The sequence below is a fragment of the Palaemon carinicauda genome, chromosome 31, assembly GCF_036898095.1.
Source record: "Palaemon carinicauda isolate YSFRI2023 chromosome 31, ASM3689809v2, whole genome shotgun sequence".
Taxonomy (NCBI): domain Eukaryota; kingdom Metazoa; phylum Arthropoda; class Malacostraca; order Decapoda; family Palaemonidae; genus Palaemon; species Palaemon carinicauda.
The window spans coordinates 24,416,059-24,437,844 of NC_090755.1; positions in this window are offsets into that span (position 1 = coordinate 24,416,059).

Below are 21,786 nucleotides of genomic sequence, written 5' to 3' on the forward strand. Positions count from 1 at the left end.
ATAAGTGTACCATCTACAGGATAAGAGTATCCTCTACAGGATAAGTGTAACCTCTATAGGATAAGTGTATCCTCTACAAGATAAGTGTATCCTCTACAGGATAAGTGTATCCTATGCAGGAAAAGAGTATCCTCTACAGAATCAGTACCCTCTACAGGATAAGTGTACTCTCCACAGGAGGAAGTTACAGACCAAGAACTTAATAGAAAAATACAGGCAAGAGATCTGTCATTCGACTTAAAGCACACGAGGGACCTTTATAGTAAAAGATTTAAAGTTCATTATACTAAAACCAAGATTTTTGCTAAAGAAACAATCTTCAGATAACAATAATTTGCTAATTAAAGAATAAAGATCAGGATTCTAGATCAATACAGTCCTCAAGAGGAAGCTGGTTTTCAGAGAAGAAATTCGACGGGGTACAATATCAGGCTTTACTCAAATTACCTTAACTTTTATGTTTGAATGACCACATGTATAAGGACCATGCTGTAGACCAGAGCGATATCGTGTGCGTGGGAAAATGCAATCCCGAGACCCAAGATCTAAAGTGATTTACAAATCTCGCTCTTCCACTTTCCTTTTTCCCTTACAGACTTTCGAGGGAACAACAACATCAAAAGATGACCTTGAAGCCAAACGTTGATGTTTAGAAAGGGACTTTCATAGCAAGTTTGACCCTGAATCTCCCATTTTGGAAACTTGGTAAAGAGTCTCGTTTTCTCTCTCGCCTCTCTCTCCCTTTCACTTGATCTCTCCTCTTTCTGTCTCCCGTAAACTCACTCTCCCTACCTGTTTGCTATAGAAAGCAGTGCACGAGGCTATCCATCTCAAATAAGAATACCATCTGTATCACAAAACGATTATACATTTTTCAACACGTAGTTATCAGTGACAATATTCCATCACGCATCCGCAATGCAAATAACTGTTTTCATATCAAAGAATGTGTCTACACACATACATACATACATACATATATATACATACATAATTCTCGGTGCGTAAAACTACGCACAACATATTACAAAAATATACTTAGTAGATGAAATTTATCGCAGTAAAATGATAAAAAAAAAAAAAAAAAACGAAAAGACAAAAGTAGTAGTGAGGTTTACCGAGAAATTTTTTTTTAAATAAATTGCTATAAAGAATATTTGACATAGTTATTGCAATAAAGTTATGTAAATTTTCACACCACACATATCAATTATTTACAGTTAATTACTTCTTCCTCTGAATCCCAGAACATATACTTAACATTTTCGTAAACAAAAACCACAACAACAAAAATAATACCCAAATGAGAAAGTCACGCAGAAATCCTCAAATTGATGACTTCAGTTTCCATAGATTATATTAGATAGATATGGAAGTCTCCTAAAAACATTGCTAAGCACAAAAGAAGATTTCAAAATGAGCAAATCTCTTTCATTGCAGGTTTCTCCTGCAGGATCTCAACACTCCAACTTTCGAATGACCTTGAATCCTGTCAGGTGACCTTGAGATGACACAAGTGAAACTTTCTGATCTGAATTTGACCCTGAAACTCAATTTTTTGGAAATTCGTAACCGATCTCTCTCACTCTCACTTCTTCCCTCTGCCTTTCCCTTTCACTCGATTTCTCCATAACTTTCAGTTTCTCTCGTGTCTCTTCATCTGAGATAAATGGAAGGATCAAGAAGTAAGCATACTCTTTATTTGTGTATTTATAGATTAATGCGTAATTAAAATATATAGGTACTTGCACATACACACATACAGTATATATGTTGTAAAAATAAAAAACCTGTCATAGGTTATAGGTTTTTGTTGCACACAAAAACTGGAGTCACCTCCTGAAACAATAGAAACAGCCTCTATTACAACACGCACTACTTTACATGCACAATAGCAAACAAATACATCAAAGTAAGGGCCAGACAATACAGGGACATCCACAAGCAATAATATGCGCGAAGACACACAAATAGCAACATAATAAGCTGGTAAAAGCAAGCAGAGAAACAACGTACATGAGAGCATAAATGTAAAACTACATTGAACATATATTACCACATTCTCCCCACCTATGAAATTCAAGCAGCATAATCATCAAAATACTTAGGAGCCCACCGGGTCCTTTCGGACCACCGGAGTGGTACAGGTGTAGTGCCTTGACCAGACACAGCAGGAAGCTCTTGAACAGCACTTTCCCCGGATGTAACGTCATGAGTGACTTCTTGAAGAGCAGGTTCCGAGCTTGCTCTAGCATCTGGACGGCGCACCTCAGAGTCTGATATACCTAGAGACTCTAGAGATTGCGGCAGTGAAGGTCTGGTGGCCTCCATGCTGCTACTATCATCACCACTTAAAGGTGCTAGATGCCTCAAAGACACAGTGGACTCTACCATCAGGAAACTTGACATGAGCATATTCAGGATTAGCTTCTACTATTTCTACTTCATCTACTAGAGGGTCATTCTTGCTGTGCCGTACTTGCCGTCTTAATAGAGCAGGACCTTTGGTGACGAGCAGGTAGGCAACGTACGACCTGACGTGGACTTCCGAGGATGCTTTAGGAAACGCTCGTGTGGTGTACAATTAGTTGACGTACATAGCAGGGAACAGATAGAGTGAAGTGCATCTGGGAGGACAACTTCCCATTTCGAGACATCAAGATTCCTTGTTCTGAGAGCTAACCGAATGGTTTTCCATATGATTCCATTGTACCTCTCCACCTGGCCATTGCCCCTTGGGTTGTAGGGCGTAGTGCGACTGGTAGCCACTCCTTTCTCTAGTAAGAATTTCTTCAGTTCTTCTGACATGAAAGAGGCTCCCCTGTCTGAGTGTACGAATGCTGGCATTCCGAATAGTGCAAACAGTTGTACCATACACCCGATGATAGCACCAGCAGCCATGTCTGAACAAGGGAACGCAAAAGGGAACCGTGAAAATTCGTCAATGACTGTGAGCAAGTATCTGTTTTTCGACTGCGACGGAAGGGGCCCCTTAAAATCCAAGTTCAATCTCTCGTATGGCTGAGTAGCTTTCACCAGATGGCCATCATCAGGCTTATAGAACTGAGGTTTGACAGTAGAGCAGATTGGACAAGAAGCAGTAACCTTCTTTACATCAACAGAATAAGCCAGGTTCCGAACTCGGATGAAATGCACCATCCTTGACACTCCAGGATGACATAGACTTTCATGTAGTTGTTTGAGTTTGTCTGTAGCTAGAGCACCACAGACACGCGAGAGAGCATCTGCAGGAATATTTTCCGTACCTGGACGATACACTATATCGTAGTGGTAGCATGACAGTTCAATGCGCCACCTGGCTATCTTGTCGTTCTTGATTTTGCTTGAAGATCTTGTGTCGAACATGAATGTTACACTTCGCTGGTCAGTAATCAGATTAAAGTGATGACCAATTAGGTAATGCTTCCACTTTCTGAGGGCCTCAACTATGGCATAAGCTTCTTTCTCTACTGAAGAATGCCTTTGTTCACTGTCAGAGAGGGTGCGAGAGAAGAACGCTACAAGTCGTCCATTCTGAGTGAGAGTAGCGGCAATGGAATGGTCTGAGGCATCTGTTTCAACTGTGAAAGGGGATGTAGGATCAATGGCTTTTTTTTTTTCCCCTCAGACGGAGACAGAGGAAGAAGGAATCAAGTGTCGTGACTCTCGTCTTTCAACTTGTGATCCTGCAAACAGTGAAGGCTTCATTAGAGGCTGGACACACGAGACAAGAAGATGAGAATCTTTTGGGGCTTTATCTCAAATGTCCCTTCTATAGACCACAAGACTCTAGAGCAAGAAAATCATCATCATCATCATATCCCAAATAGGTTGGGCAATCATGTCTCGCCATTCCTCTCTCTCTCCGTTCTCTCTGCTGCAACCGAGCTGTAGATATACACTGCATTAATTATAGATTTGTGCTCCAGTTTGCTTGGTATTGAATTCATAAGAAACTGATGACTGAAAAAGGACACTAAGGCTGTCATGCAACAAGTTGAAAAATTACTACAAGAGAATCCTGTCTTCTGTATGAGACAAGTTACGTATGACACCATCCAGGGTGAACTAATATTGTGAACTTCGCTTGAATGGAGGTGACTCCAGTTTTTGTGTGCAATAAATTGTTGTAAAAATTAAAAACCTGTAATAGGTTATAGGTTTTTGTTGCACACAAAACCTGGACTCACCTCCTGAAACAATAGAAACAGCCTCTATTACAACACGCACTACTTTACATGCACAATAGCAAACAAATATATCAAAGTAAGGGCCAGACAATACACACACATCCACAAGCAATAATATGCGCGAAGACACACAAATAGCAACATAATAAGCTGGTAAATGCAAGCAGAGAAACAACGTATATGAGAGCATAAATGTAAAATTACATTGAACATATATTACCACAATATATATAGAGTATTTATGTATGTAGGTATATACTAGTGCTCACGGCCCATTAAAAATTACGGCTAAATATTAAGATAGATAGGCACACACTCACACGCATCCAATCAAACGGATTGAACCTAACTACAATACGGCAGTTTGGGGAATTTGTGATAAATTGTGGTTTCTGACTTAACCTCTAAATATACCGCCTCTCACCTTGTTAGGACTACTAACTCTCCCAAAACCCTAAAGAGAGGGAGAGGGTAGTAATATGTCTGGCAATGCCACTAAGCGTGACACGATCATATATATATATATATATATATATATATATATATATATATATATATATATATATATATATATATATAAAGAGAGAGAGAGAGAGAGAGAGAGAGAGAGAGAGAGAGAGAGAGAGAGAGAGAGACTTTTCTTCCAAACTTACAACCACTCTTCCTCTCAAACGACCTTGAAATTCCCTAGACAACTTTCAAAATTATAAAGAATCTTAGACAGAAACTTTCGGACTTATGAGTGACCTTCAATTTCCCATTGGAGAATACAGACAATTCTTCTATTAATCTCTAATTAATATTTTTCCTTTTCAATCGATCTCGACGACTTACGATTTCTCTCCGACGCAATTGGCTATGCCTTTCTTTTCCTTTTTTGAAAATCTCTCTCTCTCTCTCTCTCTCTCTCTCTCTCTCTCTCTCTCTCTCTCTCTCTCGGAACGTTGTGGTAATCTACTCAGCTGGAGTTCTGAGTGGCCAGTGTCGGGCTCCATGACCATACAAGAAAGACCGAATGGGTGGGAACCGAAAAGATGCAACTTCCTTCTGCTGAGCTATGGAGGAAAGTAACTTGTTAATGGAACAGATTTTTTTTTTTTTGTCGCAGCGAGGATGGACTAGAGAGGAATAGGAACTATTCACAAGATTCTCTCACCCAGAATACGTCTAATTGAGCAAAACTGTTTAATACTTTCAGGTCTCGTTGTGACCCAATAATTCTCGCACCAAATTGTAAACGTCGTTTGCAAGTTGAAAGAAATCAGGCAAAACATTAAAGGTTTACAGGTCGCTCTTGAATGGCAGCGGCAAAGGTTAGTGAAATAGCCTTAGCAAGCAGGACATGCAGCTAGACTGACCATATATAAACATGACCAGCGTTCAAACCCCCTCTCCAACCAAGCTAGAGCCAGGGAAGGCCAGGCAATGGCTACACATCACTCGGCAGGTAGATCTATAGGCTCCCCTAAACCTGTCATCTTCAGCTCAAAAGGATGGTGAAGATGCAGCGATCAAAGGAACTAACGAGTTTTAGTGGGACTCAAACCCCAGTCTGGCGATCGCAACTCAGGGACGTTTCCAATGGGCCACCACAACCCTATATTCAATGAAACTGCTGTCCACGATCAGTGTCTCCTCAGCAGAAGAAGTTAACAATAGAGACCAAGAACTTAATGGTAAAATACATGCAGGGAATCTGCCATTCTCCTTGTCAGCCCACCAGGGACATTTGTAGTATGAGATTGTTGTTCATAATACTAAAACCAAGATTGTTCCAACAGGAACAATATTCAAGGAGGAACAATATCCTTCTTTTCTCGGGGTTTCCCCATTCAAAGAATGACCCGACTCAAATTACCTTCACTTTTATGTTTGAACGACCACAAGTAAAAGGAACGTAGTAACGTCCTGTGCAGATGGCACATAAATCTCGCAAATAGAATTTCTGAACGTAATATAAACCAAAGCGATCTAGTGTGAGTGGAAAAGTGTAATCCCAAGATCTAAAATGATTAACAAATCTATTTCTTCCACTTTCCTTTTTCCCTTTCAGAAGATGACCTTGAAGACAAACGTTGACGTTTAGAAAGGGACTTTCGTAGCAAGTTTGACCCTGAATCTCCCATTTTGGAAACTTGGTAAAGACTATCTTTTTCTCTCTAGCCTGTCTCTCCTTTTCACTTGATCTCTCCTCTTTCTGTCTCCCCTAAACTCACTCTCTCTTACTGGTTGCTAAATAAAGTAGTACACGAGATTTTCTATATCTCAAAAAATAGTAAGAGCTAAATTATGTCTACGGATATTGAATCCATCTTGCTAGCAGGATATTATCACATAAGTGTTATATGTAATCTAAGATATATAGTTACCAACCACACAATATTCTACTAGAAAACCACAATAAGAATAATTTGCTTTACATTTAAAGCTCTGATCCATACAAACACATACACACACACACTTTCACACGCATATAAAAAACAAGCACATAATATATAGTGTATGTAATGTGTATATCTATATATATATATATATATATATATATATATATATATATATATATATATATATATATATATATACATACAAACACAAAAGAATACGCATAATTACCGACGAGAAATACTAAATATGGTCGCTGTGTAATATAGGCCAGAGAAGTCCTTAAAGAATAAAGCATATCAACTTTTCCAATCCACGAAGTGATGAATAGTCTTATATTATTTATTATTTTAACCTGTCGCTAAGGTATGGTGAAATTTTTTTCAGCATATTTAACCATAATGGTTATGAAGACTAATGATCATCCCTTTTCCCTTATCTGTATTTGTGTCAGATAAGAATATGCAACCCAACACTATTGTAATTTTATCTACGTTGCTTGAACTTTGTTTTTTGTTCGTCATATTTTTTAATCTTTTGAGTGAATGCTCTAGAGTTGACTGCAGGGCGGAAGCGAATTGTGGGAGAAGGAAGCATCTGATAAGTGGCGATGCATATCAATATTTTGTTCCTTTAATCTTTTCGTTTTTTTTTCACAGAGAAATTGGAATTTTCAACGATGTCGACACTTGATAATTACAGTGAATCGCATCGATTATATAGATAACCTATGATGCCTATTTAAAGAATGCAAGAGTATCAAAATTTTGATGGTAGTCAATTTTTCATGTATTTTGATTAAAATATAGTTTTTATCCCTCATCTGTGTAATTATTATTTTTCTTATTATTGCATTTGAATTAATAACTCTTTATACTACCAATCAGTAACTTTTGTTAAATTATAAATAATTGCTAACTATTTGCACGGAAATGACATATCAGTTGAGATATTTAGATGGAAAAATGTCCCTTTATTTTAGTTTGCCATTGAAACTTTCTAATTCTAGTTTTCTTTGGTTTTTACCGTTTTCTAAAGTATAATTTTCATAGGAATATATCTTTTATTTAACACAGTACTTGTGAATTTGCAAAACGCACAATCCTTGTTTTATACTATTTTGCTCTGGAAATAATGGAATTTATGGAATCTGGAATATTGTAATTCTTCCATCGCATAACCCTTATCGTATATTCACCGATAATTCGATCTTGAGAGTTCGATAACTGCAGTGTTTTGTTATATATATATATATATATATATATATATATATATATAGTGTGTGTGTGTGTGTGTGTGTGTGAGAGAGAGAGAGAGAGAGAGAGAGAGAGAGAGAGAGAGAGAGAGAGAGAGAGAGAGAGAGAGAGAGAGAGAGAGCGGAACTGTGGCATCAGAAGCAAAGTTTTTCTGTTCACAGAGATTTTGGAATCTTCAACGATGTCGACACTTGATGCTGTATCTGATAATAAATCACATCGATTATTTAGTATTCTGTGATATCTACTTATGAATACAAGACTATCAAATTTTCTAGGGCAGTTGTGGTTTCTTGTGATTTCATTGATTGATTGATTGATTGATTTGAAGTTCTCTGGCATCCTGACATCGAAGGTCATTGATGCCGATATCGTTTATCATAAATGAAGATTAAAAGAATATTCAAATAAAACCAGAGAATTAAATGTTATAAAAGTTATAAAGCATTAAGACCTGCTTATGATATAAATTTAAAAATGCCATTAGCATAGTATGACACATCATGTTTAAGGATCTAGGCCAGGATGAACCTGCCATCCTCACCTCGAGCCTCAAACAGATATCTATTTCTCAAGTTATTATAATTGGGGCATTCGGTCAAAAAATGCCCCACTGTTAAAAGTACCAAACAGTCGTGGCAATACGGTTGGAGATGGCCCTTTAACAGAAACTCGTGCGTCAACCAAGTGTGACCAATGCGGAGACGACAAAGAGACGTCTCCCACTTTCAGGGCATCATGTTATATCTCCAAGGAGATATGTCATTTATTACCTCTCTCATCTTATTGCCATCTAGACTATCCCGGTGCAGTTGCCAATTATTACAAAACAATTTCTTGATGTTAGGGAACAGGATACCTTCTTGGTAGCAACTCGGATGCAGCATTCTCCGCCAGTAAATCTGCCTTCTCATTCCCAGACACTCCTATATGTGCTGGAACCCAACAAAATTGAACCATTATACCTCTCCATCCAATATTAAAAAGCCATTCTAAAATCTTTAAAAGCCTGTACCATTGCCAGCAATGTTAATCCACTGCAGGCTGAGCCTTTCTTGGAAGCCTCACCTACTTCCAGCCAAAGTCTGCCACGGGCAGAGCCACCTGCTTCCAGCCAAAGTCTGCCACGGACAGAGCCACCTGCTTCCAGCAACAGCCTACCAACACCAGACCCACCTGCCTCCAGTCTATCTCTGCCTTCACCTAACCCACCTGCCTCAAGCCTAGAACAAGACATGACCAATCCAACTACTCCAAACCCAGCACCTGCCCAGCTGACATTCCTCTGCCATGGAAACGGAGGAACCCATTGAAAGTGTCCTGCTTGACTCCGATGGAAATCACCACTGACACTGTAACTGCAAAGTATGTCTCACCTAGCTACTGAATGAAGCCGATGCAACAATCTCCAGCTCTTCACCAGTTGCTGCACCTTTCCCAAAGTTCAAGGTCCAGCCCACCGTAGGCAAATCAGTTGCTGCCCTCGCTTCTACCAAATCCAAATCAAATTTCTCAGCTCGACCAAACCGCAAGGTGGAGATCCTCCTCATCCCCAAGGATCAGAAGAGTACCAGTTTCCTTCAGGAAGAAATCTCACTAGAGCTTCTAGACCCGGCAAAGAAGCAGCACAAAGTCGTTGTTCCGAGATACCCAGTCACCATGTCACTATCAATAGTCACTTCTCTCAGCAACATCGCAGGAGCGGAATGCTGTGAAAACCAAGGTGAAGTCCCTGTCAACAAGATAATTGCCACACCCATTGGTCCAATACCACCTATCCTAGACCTAGGAATATGGGGCACCTTCCCTACCAATCAAACACTATATTCCTGAGCCACTTCGGTGCTACCGTTGTCAACGGTATAGCCACCAATGTGAGGACTGCTGAGGACCCAATATTTGCGGAGTCTGCAGCCGACGCCACCCCACACAAGAATGGATAAATGCACACAAGCAAGTAAAGGCAAAGCTACCCAGCCGGGATGTCCTTACTGTTCTCGTTCCCACCATGCATGGAACAAGAGATGCCCCGAATGCCTAAAGAGGATTGCAGCCAAGCAAGGCACTCAGAAAGACACCTCGCATCAACCGCAGTCACTAACACTGAAACCGCAGATAATTCCCAGAAAAGAGACGCCGCCATCTACACACTGCCGCTCCAGACCCTGCCATCCCAACCACCTCCTCTCCAGATACGGTCACCGCAGCCACCACCACTACTGATCCTGTCATCCTTACAACTCAAGCGTCCACTCCTCATCCCAATCCTTCTCCGTCCCAATCCTCCCCATCAATCACCTGCCAGTTAAACACCTTGTCCTTATAAGACCTGATCTCCAGGTCCATCCAGCTTTTCACCTGGGTCTTATCCCTTATAAATGTCCCAGATTCCCTTCACACCTCAAGTATTATCCTCCCTTTCTTTCAACCCAACTTCACTGCCTTAGAGCCCCTAGAGCAGGGATAAGTTCTTATACTTAAAACTGTTCCTTTTCTCTACTATTAATTATTCTTCTCTCCTCTCCTCTCCCAGTCTCTCTTACTCACCAGGACTTGCTTCTATACCACTTTTCTTTACTACTGATGCCTTTCCTTCCGGGTCTTGAATTGGACCTATTTTGTGGGCTCACAGTGTGAGCTACACACCCACAAAGATTTTGCACTTATCAAATCGCTAAAGTTCTAGGAGCAGAGCAGATGCACTCTCTGAGTGCCCACAAATAACCACTTTAACAAAATGCACTATGTGCAGAACAGAGGCACTCTTTGAATGTCCTCATATAACTACTTTGACACAACGCTCTAGGTGCAGAGCAATAAAACACTAAACATACTCATTAACTGATATGACTTCGGGCTATGACATATTGTCAATGGAGCCCTTGCCTGGAAGTTTTCCAGGCAATCTATAGGAAGGAAGGAAGGAAGGAAGGAAGCAAGCAAGCAAGGTGAGAGAGAGAGAGAGAGAGAGAGAGAGAGAGAGAGAGAGAGAGAGAGAGAGAGAGAGAGAGAGAGAGTGCATATAGATATTTCTAACATTCATATCTAGTATTAATGTGTTGTGTCAGCAATTCTTCAACACTTTCTATCAAAGATACTCTCTCTCTCTCTTACATAGATGGGAGGTTTCAATGTTAAGGCTTCCGAATGCAACACAAGGGAGGAGTTCTTCCATACTCAGGGCATTGTATCTTAAGAACTAGTCCATTGCCAGATGGGACAGGAACCTTGAACATGAGACCTACAATGAAATCAGCTGGGTTTTATGTGTAGCTTAATTATTTTAGAAAATATTAGTTTAACGGTTGCAAAATAGTTGATTGTGAACTGTATGAGAGTACGTTGGGGTCAATGTTTATTTTTCATGATCTCTCTCAATTTATTTGCAGTATCAAGTAAAGAATATCACGAAATATGGATTGCAGTAAACTATGCAAATTTTACTTCATCAATTTCCATTATCAATTGGCATCCGATTACAATATACAATATAAATTATCGTTGCTACAGGAATTCTCTTTCGCTCAAATACGTTGAGAAATTAGACATCTGATTGTGCAAGATTTTTTAGTCTGGGATGTCTACAGTAATTTCTGTCACACACCTCCAATGTTACACCAAAGATTTGATTGTATTTTTAAATATTTTGAATTAACGAGATTTGAATCATTCTAGCATAAAATACAAATAAAAGGTGTGGCACAGCAACTCCAATTTTACCATATGGTGAAAGAAAGTGGTCGTAGTGACCTCCCTGGTTTATAGTGGATTTGCCCTGCGTGTTGCAGCTTATTCTGAGAGCTTCCCTTTGAGCCTTGACATTGATGCCTACTTCTCCCCGTCCCCACCAGAGAGAGAGAGAGAGAGAAAGAGAGAGAGAGTGGGAAGAGAGAGAGAGAGGGGGGGGGGGTTTCACTGCAATACGGAAGTGACTTTTGAGAGGGAAGTGTCTGAAAGATAACAATGCATCGCAAGATTTCTCTCTCTCTCTCTCTCTCTCTCTCTCTCTCTCTCTCTCTCTCTCTCTCTCTCTCTCTCTCTCTCTCTCTCTCTCACTGGCCCAGGAGGCATTGTCAAAAAGGCACCACACCCGTCTTTTCCTCTGTGATTAGGCTAGTTTATACAGCTTACTTGTGTAACTGTAGTAGTTTTCGATGATTATATTTTAATTAAATAACGGATTTTTATACTAAAAACTAATAAAATTCATGTTAAATAATAAACTACTTGAAACCATTCCCACTGAAATCACTTGGTTAAATATAAAAAAAAATTAATTTTTTTTTCTGTCTGCCAATATAACTTATTATCTCAGTTTTCTTTGGAGTTTATCGGTTTCTACTAACATTTTAATTCAGAGTATCTTGATTCAACACTGTTTGTAAATTTGCAGAACATGCAATCCTTTCTTATCTTTTTTTTTTCATGAAATCAAAGTCTAAAGAAATATATAGATCTTGCATGAAATAAGGAAATTTATGGTATTTACTTATAATTACGTCATTCTTCCATCGAATGAACCTCATCTTATATAATGGACTAAGGAAAATTGTTATAGGTAATTAGCAAGTGGATTTGCTTAACTAGAATGTCTTGTTATTAGTAATAAGAGAGAGAGAGAGAGAGAGAGAGAGAGAGAGAGAGAGAGAGAGAGGAGAGAGAGAGAGAGAGAGAGAGAGGGTAATATTTGGGCCTATGTATATTTCACATTTATATCCAATATTAATATTGTTTTGTGTTTGATATTTATCAACATTGGCCGCCAAAGATCTCTCTCTCTCTCTCTCTCTCTCTCTCTCTCTGAAACTCTTATGTCAAGGCTGCAGGATGTTTACTGTTATTCAAAAAAAAAAAAATCGTAGATTGTATAATCGTTATTTTTAACAACTACTACAACAACGACGACGATAATAACAAGCAAGTGAAAAATACAATATAAGTAATCGAAAAACTTTTTCTAGACACACATGAATATTTCCCTTTTTAATAAAAAAAAAGGCAAATCTTTCATTGAAGGTTTCTCCGGCAGGATCTCAACACTACCACTTTCGATTGACCCTGAATCCTATCAGGTGACCGTGAGATGAAACAAGTGGAACTTTCTGATCTGAGTTTGACCTCGAAACTCAAATTTTGGAAATTCGTCACTGATCTCTCTCTCTCTCTCGCTCTCTCTCTCTTCCTTTCCTATTCACTCGATTTTCTCAGTTTCTCTCGCGTCTCTTCAAGTTGAGATAAAGGAAAGGAAAGGAAGTAGGCATGTACAGTACGTGTGTGTTTTTATAGATAAATATATTTTATTCATGTTTTTTTATTTGTGTATCAGAGATGTATAGCCAGCTCGTGAATTGGGCCTCCTTCATGTAAATGAATGTAAATTACACAAGACTTTCATCAATCATTTAGTTGTATTTTCAATCAATTCAATATAAGTAAATTTACGTTATTTTCAAGAATTCACTTTTTATTTCACGTCGTTTATTTACCAAGTCTCATGTAACTTGTTATAAGGTATGCTGTACGACACACACGAGGTATGAGCACGAGGGATTTCGTCATTTTCCCCACGTGGTTAGAAAGTGCATGAAAATTCTAGATTAAGTTTCATCTTTTTTGTGAAGTTACGAGAGGAAGGTGGGCAGAGTTAGCCGACAGTTGTCTGGTCACGTGACGTTGGTACCAGTCTTCAAGTTGATGAGTTGTCAACATAGGCACCATAAAGACATAGCAACTCATAGAAGACAGAATTTCAGCCTGATATTCGAAAGCCATCATTCCGCCAACCTTCTCTCATAAGTGAAAAGTGTTTTTCTCTCAAGTGTACAGTGTTCATCGAACACTGATATTTTTTATATCTGTTTTTTTGTAAAGGGAAGCAAGTATTACATAAATTACATTGAAGATTATTTTGTAACTGGTCCTGTGTAATTCATTCATGTGAAGTGCATTAAAAAATTTTGCTTAACCGTTCTGTAACCTTGTGTGAAACAAAAGAAGTAAGTGTATCAGTTATGTAAATGTTGATTCAAATATTTTCTATTCATTAGTGTTAAAGTTAACTATGCATTAATTGTCAAAATCAAATATTTTCATAATTATTTCTAGTAAAACTAGATTTTGTATAATTTTCTGAAGTGTTATAAGTCTCAGGTCTAGCTCAGATTTAAATTTCGAACGATTTATATTTGGTGTTGACTCTTTTGGACTGCTGTTATTTTCTATAGAATTTTTTTTTTGTTTTTTTTTTTTGTTTGTTTTGTTAAAGTGTGTATTATTTCGGTCACCAATACTTGATACAGTACTTTGCTCAGTATCCCTGACTAAGAACCGAAATAAGATTCTTTAGAATAGTTCACGTAAAGTAATCGCCTAGTTTTCTTTTGAGTTACGTAAAGAGACCTTTGGATATGAACGTGTGAGAGTTGCGTAATATTTTCAGAGTTCGCATATTTTTCAATAGTAATATAATTATGTAAAATAAAGCAGGTGAGTTTTGGAGTTCGGGAATTTAGGTAATTCGCTAGTCGTAATAATAAATTATTGCTAAATATTAAGATGGATATACACACAAACATACACGCACCCACCCAAGCAGAAGAAACCCTTCCCCTTTCCTAACTACAATAAGGAAGTTTGGGAAATTTGCGAAAGATTGTGGTTTTCGACTGTAATTCTAAGGATACCCCATCTCACCAGGGTATAATTAATCCCTCTCCTCAAACCCGAGGGAAAGGAGAGACCGAGTAATAATATGTCTGGTAATGCCACCAAGGGTGACAAGAAATTGTTAGAACAATATCCAATAGATTTGAAGCCTATATTATACAGTCGGTAAGTGAAGTGACTGACATACATGAAATTTGAGCCAAAATGACCATGCTGAACAGTTTTTTACTTTTAAAAATTCTCAACACGCTAAAGTAGATTTCACGGAAAAAGATGATAACCAAAAATTACCATTCTTAGATAATGTTGTTATGAGAACAAAGTATATATTAAGAAAACTTATACCGGAGCAGTCCCAATTTCGCCAACTTTACATTTTACTGCATTAACCTGAATGCTTTTTCAACTTTCCTAAACAGAATATGGGGATTTTCAAAGACATATCAACTTTAATATAGATAGAAAATTTTACAGGCATTTTTCTTGAATAATAGATACCAAACAAAAATATTTTGTAGTCGAAAAGATTCTTAAACAACATCTTCATACAAAAGCACTGCAGAAAAAGAGGCCGTATATCTAAAACTGCCTTATCAATGAGAGAAGTTATATTAGGAGAAAAATAAGGAATTAAAGAAAATAATAGATCAACATTTCCCTTAGATTAACTTGAGGACAATTTTCTATATTAACTTTAAAATTATTTTTTCCAACGAAAAGGCAAGACTGGTGTTCAGACATTGTTTACAAGTTTACACGAGCAGTTTGTTTGTAGTAACTGCTCTTTGGGATCTAGCAATCAGTTATCAGTCCCTGTTCGGGCGCCAAATTTAGCGAACAGGGACTGAAAGTAAAGGGACTTGAGAGGTGGGATTGAAGCTGGACTCTTTGACGAAGGACGGACTTAGGATTAAGGTTGAAGAAAAATGGAAGGTAAATACGAGACTTTGGAGGAGGAATTGCGGCATTATAAAGAACGGGAGCAGATGTGGATAGTTGAGAAAGAGAGGTTGCTAGTAGAGAATGAGAGGTTGAACTGGGAGAATGCGGCGATGCAGAAGGAGCTTAGGGAGTTAAAGGGAACTGTAGAGAGAGTGGAAGAGGGTGTTGAGATGAGGATGCGAGAAAATGAGAAACGAATGGAAGCTATGATGGGGCAAGTCACTTTAACAAAATGCACTATGTGCAGAACAGAGGCACTCTTTGAATGTCCTCATATAACTACTTTGACACAACGCTCTAGGTGCAGAGCAATAAAACACTAAACATACTCATTAACTGATATGAAATACGAAATACGAAATATGGATTGCAGTACACTATGCAAATTTTACTTCATCAATTTCCATTATCGATTGGCATCCCATTACAATATACAATGTAAATTATCGTTGCTACAGGAATTCTCTTTCGTTCAAATTACGTTGAGAAATTAGACATCTGATTGTGTAAGATTTTTTTAGTCTGGGATGTCTACAGTAATTTCTGTCATACACCTCCAATGTTACACCAAAGAATTGATCGTATTTTTTAAATACTTTGAATTAACGAAATTTGAATCATTCTAGCATAAAATACAAATAAAAGGTGTGGCACAGCAACTCCAATTTTACCATATGGTGAAAGAAAGTGGTCGTTGTGGCCTCCCCTGGTTTATAGTGGATTTGCCCTGCGTGTTGCAGCTTATTCTGATAGCTTTCCTTTGAGCCTTGACATTGATGCCTACTTCTCCCCGTCCCCAGCAGGGAGAGAGAGAGAGAGAGAGAGAAAGAGAGAGAGAGAGAGAGAGAGAGAGAGAGAGAGAGAGAGAGGGTTGTTCACTGCAATACGGAAGGACTTTTGAGAGGGAAGTGTCTGAAAGATAACAATGCATCGCAAGATTTCTCTCTCTCTCTCTCTCCTCTCTTCTCTCATCTCTCTCTCTCTCTCTCTCTATATCTCTCTCTCTCCTCTCTCTCTCTCTCTCTCTCTTTACCGAGGAGAATTACAGAATTTGTAAAGATGCCTTTACTTGATACTGTATCTGATATGAAATCGCATTATTTTGTATTCAATCATTTCTAGAGGAAGAATTTAAATGTTCAGGACAGTTGGGTGTTCGTGTGACCACCGTCATTGGAGTCATAATTAATAAAACCTAAAGTCAGGGGCGTAGCTAGAGATCTGTGGGGTTTGGACAAGAGTGGTGATTAAGGGGTAAAATTAAATGTACAATTATATATTTTTTTCTGATTCTGATTTGGAGCATCCTCTCTCTCTCTCTCTCTCTCTCTCTCTCTCTCTCTCTCTCCTTTATTGGCCAAGGAGGCATTGTCAAAAAGGCACCCCACCCGTCTTCCTCCTCTGCTACGCCAATGTGGATTAGGCTAGTTTATACAGCTTACTTATGTAACTGTAGTAGTTTTCGATGATTATATTTTAATTAAATAACGGATTTTGATATTAAAAACTAATAAAATTCATTTTAAATAATAAACTACTTGAAACTATCTCACTGAAATCACTTAGTTAAATATGTAAATAAAATTTCTGTCTGCCAATAACACTTATTATCTCTGTTTTCTTTGGAGTTTATCGGTTCTACTAACATTTTAATCAATGTATCTTGATTTAACACTGTGTTTGTAAATTTGCAGAACAGGATATCCTATCTTATCCTTTTTTCATGAATCAAAGTCGAAAGAAATATATAGATCTTGCATGAAATAAGGAAATTTATGGTATTTACTTATAATTTCGTCATTCTTACATCCAATGAATCTCATCTTATATAATGGATTAAGGAAAATTGTTATAGGTAATTAGCAAGTGGATTTGCCTAACTAGAATGTCTTGTTATTAGTAATAAGAGAGAGAGAGAGAGAGAGAGAGAGAGAGAGAGAGAGAGAGCTTTGGCGACCAATGTTGATAAATATCAAATACATAAAACAATATTAATATTGGCTATAAATGTAAAATATACATAGGCCCACATATTACTTACCCCACTCTCTCTCTCTCTCTCTCTCCTCTCTCTCTCACTCTCTCTCTGAAACTCAATGTCAAGGCTGCAGGATGTTTACTGTTATTAACAAAAATTAATCGTAGATTGTATAATCGTTATTTTTAACAACTACTACAACAACGACGACGATAATAACAAGCAAGTGAAAAATACAATATAAGTAATCGAAAAACTTTTTCTAGACACACATGAATATTTCACTTTTAATAAAAAAAAATGCAAATCTTTCATTGAAGGTTTCTCCGGCAGGATCTCAACACTACCACTTTCGAATGACCTTGAATCCTATCAGGTGACCTTGAGATGAAACAAGTGAACTTTCTGATCTGAGTTTGACCCTGAAACTCAAATTTTGGAAATTCGTCACTGATCTCTCTCTCTCTCTCTCTCTCTCTCTCTCTCTCTCTCTCCTTCTTCCTTTCCCTTTCACTCGATTTTCTGTTTCTCTCGCGTCTCTTCATGTTGAGATAAAGGAAAGGAAAGGAAGTAGGCATGTACAGTACGTGTGTGTTTTTATAGATAAATTTGTAAATACTATGTACATATATATATATATATATATATACAGTGGAACCTCTACATACGAATTTAATCCGTTCCAGAACCAACTTCGGATGTAGAAAAGAATTTTCCCATAAGAATACATTGAAATAGGATTAATCCGTGGTTAAGCCCAAAACCTATAACTTCTTAATAAACTACTACACATAATTTTCCCATGAGAATAATGAACACTAAATTAGATAATAGACATGTAAATAAGAAGAATTAGCAAAAAATTATAAATAAGAAACGGGTTTTTAACATCACTTTACCTTAGAAACTCCAGCGCAGGTGTTGTTAGTCTTGCTACGCAGAGAGGAGACGGACGGGCGGCGAGGAGGTAGAGAGGTTAACTATGATAAACGTACAATAACGTAATTTATTCTAACTTACACTAAGTGAACTTTAACATAACTTGGCTTATTTTTTTTTTATTTTTATATTCTATATTTTTTTTTAAATTTTCTTTTTTTCTTTTTGATGATTACGTAATTTTAATCACTTTCACTCTCTACACTTAAAATTGACTGAATTTCTTTCACTTCACTCTTTTCCGTTTTCTTTGTTTCACTTTCTTCCGCTTCACTCTTTGCCGTTTTCTTTGAATCACTTACATCCTCTTCATCACGTGTTCGCTTCGCAGTTTTTTTAAAGAAATTATCGATAGATAATTGCTTGGTACGGCTTTTCAGAATGTTTCGAAAGTGAGTTAGGCAAACATCATCGAACTGAGAAACTGCACGGCAAACCTGCAATTTCTTCGGATGGTATTTGTCGATGAAGTCGACCACATCTTGATATTTTCCTAACACCTCTTTTATATGCGCCGAACCTAACACATGTTCTACCTCCTCGCTCCCTTCCTCGTCATCACTCATGTGCTCCGACATAGCATGGAGTTCCTTGAGCTCATCCGTGGTAAGTTCGTCGTGATGTTCGGCGACGAGTTCCGTAAGGTCATCTGCGTCAACATCCAGACCCATGGACTTTCCAAGGGAGACGATTTCCTCTACGGCTTCCGCTGCACCCACCACGGGATCAGGTTCGGGGTCAAAACCCTCGAAATCTCTGGGAGAAACTGCATCAGGCCACAGCTTCTTCCAGGCAGAATTGAGGGTCCGTCGAGTTAATCCCACCCAAGCCTGAGCTATGATCTTCAAGCAGTGCACGATGTTGAAGTGGCCCCTCCAAAATTCACGCAAAGTTAAGTTCGTGCTTTGCGTGACATTAAAGCACTGCTTAAATAAGTGCTTGGTGTACAGCTTCTTAAAATTAGAGATGACTTGCTGGTACATGGGCTGGAGGATAGAGGTGGTATTCGGTGGAAGATACAGCACCTTTATGAGCTTAAATTCATCGAAGATATCATCTTCAAGTCCAGGGGGGTGAGCGGGTGCATTGTCAAGGCATAGCAGGCACTTTAAAGGCAATTTCTTTTCATGAAGATACTTCTTCACAGAAGGGCCGAAACTTGGTTAACCCATTGCACAAAGAATTTCCTAGTGACCCAGGCCTTCGAGTTGGATCGCCAGAAAACATGAAGCTGATCCTTATCGACGTTGTGTGCTTTAAAGGCCCTGGGGTTCTCCGAATGGTAAACCAGTAAGGGCTTGACTTTAAAGTCCCAGCTAGCGTTGGCACATAGGGCAAGAGTCAACCAATCCTTCATTGGCTTATGCCCAGGCAATTTCTTCTCTTCGGCAGTGATGTAGGTTCAACTCAGCATCTTCTTCCAAAACAGAACGGTTTCATCACAAACACCTGCCGCTCTATGTAGCCTTCTTCCTGCACGATCTTTTCGAAGTTCTTGACAAAGTCAGCTGCAGCCTTTGTGTCAGCACTAGCAGCCTCTCCGTGGCGAACAACTGAATGAATCCCGGACCATTTCTTAAATTTCTCGAACCAGCCACGAGATGCCTTGAAATCATCTGAGAAAGGCTCGGTTGAACTCTCCCCAGCATCACCCCCAGAGCTCTCCTCCTTCTAGTCCGTAAAGATGGCGTGCGCCTTCTCGCAGATGACGGTCTCGGTGATGGTGTCGCCAACGATCTCTCTGTCCTTAATCCACACTAGTAGAAGTCGTTCCATCTCTTCTATGATAGGGGTACGGAGTTTTGAAATTATGGTAATCCCCTTAGAGGGTTTCACTGCTTTAATAGCTTCCTTCTGTTTAAGGATTGTCGAGATCGTCGACATATTACGGCCATACTGTTTAGCAAGTTCACTCACGCAGACGCCACGCTCATGTTTTTTCAAAAATTTACTGCTTAACTTCTAAAGAAAGCATTTCCTTCTTCCTTTTCTCACCACTACCACTACCACTGGCAAAAACTAAGCCTTTTAGGACCCATACTTTACGTATATTACCGTTAAAGGATGCACGTAAAAAATCACGATTAAAACAGAGTTAATAGCAGAACGCACGGAGCACAACCGAAGAAGCCGACGAGAACAGAGGACTGACCCAAGCCGCGCTAATTGAGGGTCCCTCCGAAGTCGATGCGCTGCCTTCTAACGGCAGAAATAAAAAATACTTCAGGCGCTATGAGCACCGACTACGCGTACGAGTATTGTTAACTTCGGGAGTCGAAAAAAACATTCGGGTGTAGAGTAGGAACGTGTTCGAATTGTACTTCGCGTGTAGAAAAATTCGGATACAACCATACAACCGGTACGACGAAAATTGCTTACTTGGTGTGTCGAAATAAAATTTGGGTGTAGAGTCAAAAATTTGCTCGAATTTTACTTCGGATGTTGGAAAATTCGGATGTAGAGGTTCCACTGTACATACATATATATAATATTTATATGTATATTTATATATATACTATAATTTCTTACGACGCTGGTCTAGCAAGAGAGTAAATATTTTATTCCTGTATTTTATTTGTGTATCAGAGATGTATAGCCAGCTCGTAAGGCGGGCCTCCTTCATGAAGGATTAAGTAAATGTATGTAAATTACTCAATACTTTTATCAATCATTTAGCTGTATTTTCAATCAATTCAATATAAGTAAATTTACGTTATTTTCAAGAATTAACTTTTCATTTCACGTAGTTTTGTTACCAAGTCTCATGTAACTTGTTATAAGGTATGCTGTACGACACACACGAGGTATGAGCCCGAGGGGTTTCCTCATTTTCCCCACGTGGTTAGAAAGTGCGCGAAAATTCTAGATTAAGTTTTTATCTTTTTTGTGAAGGTGGGCAGAGTTAGCCGAGAGTTGTCTGGTCACGTGACGTTGGTACCTGTCTTCGAGTTGATAAGTTGTCGACATAAGCACCATAAAGACATAGCAACGCATAGAAGACAAACAGAGAATTTCAGCCTGATATTCGAAAGCCATCGTTCCGCCAACCTTCTCTCATAAGTGAAGTGTTTTTCTCTCAAGTGTTCAGTGTTCATCGAACACTGATATTTTTTATATGTGTTTTTTTTTTTTTTTTTGTAAAGGGAAGCAAGTATTACATAAATTTACATTGAAGATCATTTTGTAACTGGCCCCTGTGTAATTCATTCATGTGAAGTGCATTAAAAAATTTTGCTTAACCGTTCTGTAACCTTGTGTGAAACCAAAAGAAGTAAGTGTATCAGTTATGTAAGTGTTCATTCCATTATTTTTTATTCATTAGAATGTTAAAGAGTTAACTTTGCATTAATTGTCAAAATAAAATATTTCCATACATTTCTAGTAAAACTAGAGAGAGTATCATTTTCTGAAGTGCTATAAGTCTCAGGTCTAG